Raw genomic sequence first — 7540 nt, forward strand, 5'->3', positions numbered from 1 at the left:
ATTGTTCTGGGAACAGAATGCTAGAGAAAACCCAGCAAAGCACTTCTGTTATATCTCCAGAATATCAGGCAAAATTTTGGATTTCTCTGCTGGATCAATAAGGCTGTCTATGTTTTGTTTTTATGTTGTTGTTTTTTTACATCAGAAGTGTTTCAATATGGTGGTCATATTTAATACATAGGCATAGTAGAATTGTGTTCAGAGAATGCACATAGAAAAGACCAGAATTATTAAAATTTCTTTTTATTCCTCACTGTCCCATAGGTTTAATTTCTCATACCTACTGATAGTTTTAAAATTGCTGTTATTTATTTATGTATTTATTTGCTTGTATTCCAACTTCCTTAATTTTTACAAAGAACTCAAGGTGACAAACAAATCCAACACATCTTTCTCCTCCTATTTTCCCCACAGCAACTGCCCTGTGAGCTGAGTTGGGCTGGGAGTGACTTGCCCCAGCTAACCCAGCTGGCTTTTTGAGTTTTTATTATATTATGGTTTGTCACACAGTCCACCATATGTTTAGACTGGCATTTGGTGTTTTTGTCCACCTATTGATGTCTTCCAAAGGACCTGGGATAGGTAGATGTTGATGTTTGATGGCGTTGAGGATGTAACGTCATCCTGTTATTGTCACAGGATGTAAGCTGTTCTGAGTAAAGCTGCCTTTTGCAATTGACTGCTGGTGAATTCCCAATATGTGTTCTGTTATGTTCCTTTTTTTGAGAATTTAAGGAGGATTACATGAAGATTTCATATAATCATATTCCTGCAAGGAAGGTTAGATTTTGGGAAAGAAACTGACCCCAAATCACCCAGTGAATCCCATGGTTCAGTAGGGACTTGGACCTCCATTTCCCCAGACTGAATCTACCCACCTTAATCTCTAAATCATAAATCTCTTAGACCAGGAATATATAGCTTTTTTTTTAGATCAAAAATTTATATTGTTACCTACTTCCACAACTGTAGCTCTACCTACTTTATCGAAGTTGTCAAAGTGTGCAGTGCAATCCACTAACAGATTCCTCTTTAATTCCCATTCATTGCTCCTTTCCTTTCTGAGAGTTAGAAGCAATTTGCTTTCCTTGTAAAGTGTCACTTTGCTGCCTCAAACAAAAGAAACACTTAACCATCTGAGGCACTGCATGATAGATGATCCTTGGTGGTGTCTAGCAGCTCAACAGATGTGTTGCCTCTTGCAAAGGAATGGTTTATGAGACAAAGTTCATGTATTCTGTAGGCATTTGTTAATGAAATGGCTGCAAAAAAAGAAAAAGTTATCTGTAATGTCACACTGGCTGGGTGCTAGACATAGCAAAGGAATTCCTAACTCATTTGAACAATGCATTTCCTAAACAACTTGGTGGGTTTTCAGATTCATGAGTCCTGGCCCAAACTGGAAAGGTATGAAACATTTGCCCTCTGAAAGCCTCTTGGAAACAGAGATCCTTGAAAGATCAAATCAAAGTTTTATCTAAATCAACATTCTGCACTGCACAGTGGGACAGTTTAACCAGTTTTGATATTTCCCAGGTTCAAAATTGTTTCTAATGCATTGGCAGTGATTACTCAAGTAATTTTATCAGTGGTTCTAAGTCCCCAAAGTGCTTTTTCTAAAGGCAACTGGACTTTGTTTTTCCTTTGCTTCTCATCCTAGAAGCTTCTTCAGTTCTGGCTGAATGGTGAAGGATGGAGGATGGAAAGATTTGCATTTATGTGACTGCAAGGAATATAAATCCTTCCACTCTCTACCATTCAACCAGAACTGAAGAAGCTTCTTGGATGAGAAGCGAAATGTCTTCAAGGAAAAACAAAGTCCAGGTGCCTTTTGAAAAAGCACCTTTAGAATTAGCATGACCTGGATGACTGAGAATCTTCATAGACAGTGGTCCTAATAAGCTTCAGGCAGGAGCAGAGCCCTCATGCTGATATTATAATCAATCTGTGTTCCATGTCAGTCCTTTGGGGACAGATTAACACGAAAGAGACAAATGTCAGAGTTGAAGATATGTTATCTTCTCCCTACTAGACATGTTCTACCCTAGGCATTTCATTTCCCTGTTTCCTCCTCCATAACTAGCTCTGGTTCTCCTTCCTTGCCCCAAAGCAAAGTCAATCTCATTCTCTGCTTGTTTCTATTCCTTTCCGTCTGTTGACCCGGAATCAGGAGAAAGCATAAGAAGCATAGATTGTGAATACATGCAGATGGCCCCGCTATCTCTGGGTATTTGCAGAGTCACTGATGCAGAGTCATGGAAGGTCACCCAGGGAAACACTCAAAAAGGAACATCTATTTCTGCTTCCCTTTATCTTATCTATGGTATGCCAGCCTTTCTGGATGAATTCTTTATCATATGTGTGCCAGCTTTGCTGGGTGGATTGCTTATGTAATCAAAAAATATAAATATAAGGATCTCTTGTCATTCGGGGCTTCTTCTCTTCTCTCTTTGTTCAGCTGAATAAAAATGTTAAGCTTGAAGGCAACTTCTGGTTTCTTGCATTTTTACCAAGCAACACCTCAGATACATCTTTCTATAGACAAACAACAACAACAACAACCCACCAAAAAACTGTCACCTGGATGCTCCATCTCCATTTCTATTGATAGGTGATTATTGCAGCAGTGTGACACCTTCTCTTTCCCTTTTTCCCTTTTAACTTTTTTTAAAAAAAATTGCAAAGCAAGATGGCATTTTCACTTATTGTTATTGTCACTTTGTTAGATGTATACTCAGCCTTTCCTCCAGACAACAGTACTCCCTCCTCCAATTTTTTCCCATCCCCACCAGATTGGCTTGCAGGTTAATCCATTTAATGAACTTCCATGACTCAGGATTCATTTGAACCTAAGTTTCCCCAGGTCTAACTCAATGTTTTCCTAATTACTTCGGATCCAGAGCAGGAGACCTCAGTTTTATTTCAGCACTGGATGCAGCATGTGATTGGTGAAATGTTGCAGAGATCTCAAGAAACAAATCAATTAGTTCAAGAATCAAATGCTCAAAAATCAACCAAGAAGTCATAGGAATAGAGACCTTCAGAGTGTAACTATACCACACGATTTCTTTATTATTATTTCCCGATGGAATTTAAGATGCCAGAGGTCACCTTCAAAGCCTTATGTGGTTGGACATGATTGGAACTGTCTTCTCTAAGCAATCTCTGCCCATCCAGTAAAATCTATAAGGGGGAAGCATCCTCGGAATGTCTTTGAATACATGTTGTTGGGGCAATGAGGGCGAATATTTCCTATTATTGATTTGCCTTTGGAAAACTGGCCCACCTGAGATAAGGTTGGTATTTAGAAAAACTGCCAAGACCTGGCTATTTCAGCTCATCCCTGAGAGGATGGTGCCTGCAGTAAAGAAATATTTTTACTGAGTGATATTTCTCAGTGGGGTGGAAATGGTGCTAATGCTTTCCATTGTTTTTATTGTTTGTTGGTTTAATCTTTGTTTATTGTATTTGAGGGTCTGCTCCTAAGAGTTGTCAGCAGATAAAGCAGCCTAATAGCCTCAATGTATGGTTGAAGAGACAGGGGTCAAAGGCTCTGTGCATGGTTGCTGGGAAGCCAAGGAACCCATGGATATTGTGTTGCTGGTATCTTGGTCCATGGAGATATGCTGGACCAATAAAGATGGCAATATATCTAGAGCTTCATTATGCAGTACAGATGTTGAGAAAAGGGGGCGGGGAATGTATTAATCTTTGTCATGCTTTCATTTGGGATATAACTGGACTTTAGAGACCTTGGTAAGTCCAACAAAATAGACAAACAAGGAAGCTGACTCCACAAGATGATTAGCAGCGTACTTTATTGAGACAGGCTATCATAACAGAACCTTCCAAATCTCCCTCTCTTTTTCCCTTCCCTTCCTCTTATACTCCAGGGAATCAGAGGAGATCAGTCTTGAGATTCTTTCTAATAATGTCTTATCATCCTGGACTTGATGCATGCTTTTTCTGCGGCAGTTGTTGTCCTTAATATTTATGGATGGTTACCCCCAAGGTCATTTCTATGGCTCCTTACTCAGACCAATGATTTTTTTGTGATGCCATTGGAAATAGATAAAGGCAGTTGCTTTAGGTCTTATGTTGCTTTAGGTCTTTAATATAAACCAATGTATTCTATTACATGGGCAACAATATAAAGACCCTAAGAATGAAATCTCCTGATGTGAGGCTCACTGGTTAAGACAGGAATGTTATTTAGCTGTTCCAGTAAATGAGAACCACTTAAATGTTCACACATATTTGAGCAGATGGACCAAAATTTCATCTTTTTCCTGCTTTTCAGGCAGAGTGGGAAAAATGTGACACAGATTTAGCTGCTCTAATAGCATTGAAAATACTCAGACTTAAAACACCCAAGGAAGTTCATTTCTATTTATTCCTTTTTAATTCAATTGATGTGAATAATTATATTTTATGATAATATATTGATATAATATATATAGTCAAGCAATTTTTTATGTGTACATATCCCTGTTCAGTTCAATAAGACTCTTGGCCACAAAAATGTATCGCATCATCCACTCACTTCTATGAAGTGAGTTTATGATTGTGGTTGATGCCTCTTAACCAGGAACGTCTTTTTTTAATTGATTACATGCCTTTGAGTCAGTGTCGACTCTTAGAAACCAGATATAGATGTTTTTTATTGTTCTGTCCCTAACCTGGTCCTTCCAACTCTTGCAATGTTGCCCCCGTTGACTGTAACTGATTTGAATTGTCTGTGTAATTCTCTGCATTATTCTTATTAAGCAAATTAAACAAGAAAAATAATTTAGTTCACCATCCACATTCAAGAGGCACATCATATTTCTTATGTCTTCAATTCTAAGTAAAGCATCTACTTTTCATTATCAAAAAAAAAAAGATACCCATCTCAAGGGAAATTATTTTCAGGATGTTTTCTGAATAACACAATTCTAAACTGTATTATTTAGAGCAGATACCTGAATATGTGATCCACAGAATGATATTAACATCAATTAATATTGATATTAATATTGATATCAATGCCAATCTAATAAGGTCAGTCTTAATTTAAACTTTACAGGGTCACCACACTGTAAAGTTGAGACCCTGTTTTATTACCATTTTTGACTGTTTTTTTTAACATTTTTGTTAAAAGTAGTTCAGCTGAGTACCTCCTGCTGTTTTTGATGAGCTAATGTAGTGTTGTCCAAACCATGTTGCCAGATTTATGTAACACCCATCTAGAGACATATATTCAGTGAGGCCCACTTCGTTAAAAACAACGCTCTCAAGAAGCAGAATTAAATTTGACCCATACTTTCCCTCCCATTTTTTAATAAGTAGGCTATTTCCTAGATCATACTTAGCCTCCAATGATGAAAATCAATTATTAAAATGACAACCTGATCAACCTCTTTGCTTTTATGGTGGAATTGTGTACAGGAGCTCCATGAATTGGGCATCTTGTTATATATGTGTGGAAAAGTGGTGACCCCACCCGTACTATAACCTATTTATAACACAAAGAAATAGGTCCTCTTCTCCAGCTTCACATAGTTGCTTTCAACATCCAACAGCACATTTGATGTTCAACAATACACATCTTCTGACTGGAGCTTTTATTATGACTGCTAGCCAGCGATAGGGCTATCTTCCATACTTTTCTCCTTCATTCTTGGTCTGCTATGAGGCACTTTTATTGAATATATCTGAACTTATGTGTTACCATAGTATATAAGAAGAAAGGTTGTCTTTCTCTAGTTTTCTTTCATTTGGTTAATGAGAAATATTTTGTTTAGGTATGAAAATTGAAGATTACAGCTTAAACACACACACCCCACCATTATTTTAAATTTTCCTTGCAGGGAAAATGGTCAGTTCCTTGATCATTCTGACTGAGGTTTTCAACCCACTTTCCACCAAGCAGTTGAAGCTCAGCCAGGAAGTGAAGGAGGGGTGAGTTTAATTTGGGAATTGGTATAGGAGAAAGGGACGCGGTAGCTCAGTGGGTTAGGACACTAAGCTTGTCGATCAGAAGGTCGGCAGTTTGGTGGGTCGAATCCCGAGTGCCGCGTAACAGAGTGAGTGCCTGTTACTCGTCCCAGTTTCTGCCAACCTAGCAGTTCGAAAGCAGGTAAAAATGCAAGCAGAAAAATAGGGACCACTACGGTGGGAAGGTAACAGCGTTCCGTGCGCCTTTGGCGTTTAGTCATGCCGGCCACATGACCACGGAGACGTCCTCGGACAAACGCTGGCTCTTCGGCTTTGAAACGAAGATGAGCACCAGCCCCTAGAGTCGGAAACGACTAGCACGCATGTGCGGGGGAACTTTTACCTTTACCTTATAGGAGAAAAGGGCTAAACGGTCTCTTTGAAGCCCCGCTTTGTGGAGTTTTGAAGTTAATTAGATTTGTTTAGGCTAAAAGAAAAGAGAACTAATAACATATTATGTTGCATAGTCTGCTTTTTTACCTCTACTAGTTTCATACGCCCCTGTAAAGAATACAATCTTTTCTGTGTTTCCTGGACTTGATTACAAGCCTTCTCACTACTGTCCTATTCTTCTTGTAAAAAAATACTGTAAGGAATAGATCCACTTCTATGAAAAAGGAAGAGCCTCACTTTGCTAACCGTACTGCTATAATCAGTGCTGTGGGTGCCCAAATGTTGTGCTTACAAATAGGAATTGGGCATGCTATCAAGCAAAGTATTAAATTGTGGCACCATGTTTTATTCCCAGCTTTGTAACTTGTCCTCTGTTCCAATTAACCCATTGATATATTTTTGCAGAAAATAAAAGTGTGTTGTTTCTGTATATAGGTATATATTTCAAAGTAGATCACCTACCCAAGAAAAAGAAAAACTGGAATATTATTCAACTTCCAGAATTCCCTACTCAGCATGGGGAACCTCAGTTCTAGCATATTAGTGTCTTACATCTTATTGATGACCAATTGCACCCACTTTATGAATGGATAAACCTCATCCACAGTAAGCATGATGAGAATTGCTTTAAAATGTTTCCATCAGCCAGAAAAAAACAGCGATTTTAATCTTAAACTTATCACATCAATTTGGGTACATTTGTCCATGCATTTTATCTGTGGATTGCAGCACAGTCCTTAAATTCAGCATCCAGCCTTTAGTAATATTTCTCCTCTAAAAAGCATACAACCATACCAGGAACATGTGGCTTTAGCAGTTTAGGGACTGAGTGTTTTGACTCTTGTAACCACCCAATTCATTTCAAAACATATCCACTTAGAAAAAGTTTGATCACCAAAATAACTGAGCAGCCTCTGAACAAAATTAGGACAACCCTTGTTTTAAATAAAGTGAGACAGCTTTTTGCCTTTGTAGATCATAACATTTATTGAGCCTGCAATAAATCTGAGCTGGTAATGTGCTGTGGCACAGTCTGGGTTGCAGTTTACCCAGTCCAGAAGATGCAAACATCTCAATATCAAAAGATGGCATTCTATATTGTAGAACATTATGTAACCTTCTGAATTTAGAGATGGCCAAGAATCATATCCAAACCTTCCTCTGAGCCATG

The 7540-nt window shown here is 38.3% G+C and overlaps 1 protein-coding gene across 1 annotated transcript in view; it reads left to right on the top strand.

Annotated features, from left to right (window-relative positions):
• LOC308668787 (uncharacterized protein) overlaps positions 1–7540 on the top strand; it is a 497063-nt gene that overhangs the window by 215879 nt on the left and 273644 nt on the right. The gene's annotated exons all lie outside the window — the stretch shown is intronic.

The sequence above is a fragment of the Vipera berus genome, assembly GCF_964194415.1.
Source record: "Vipera berus genome assembly, chromosome: 1".
In the NCBI taxonomy this organism is placed as follows: domain Eukaryota; kingdom Metazoa; phylum Chordata; class Lepidosauria; order Squamata; family Viperidae; genus Vipera; species Vipera berus.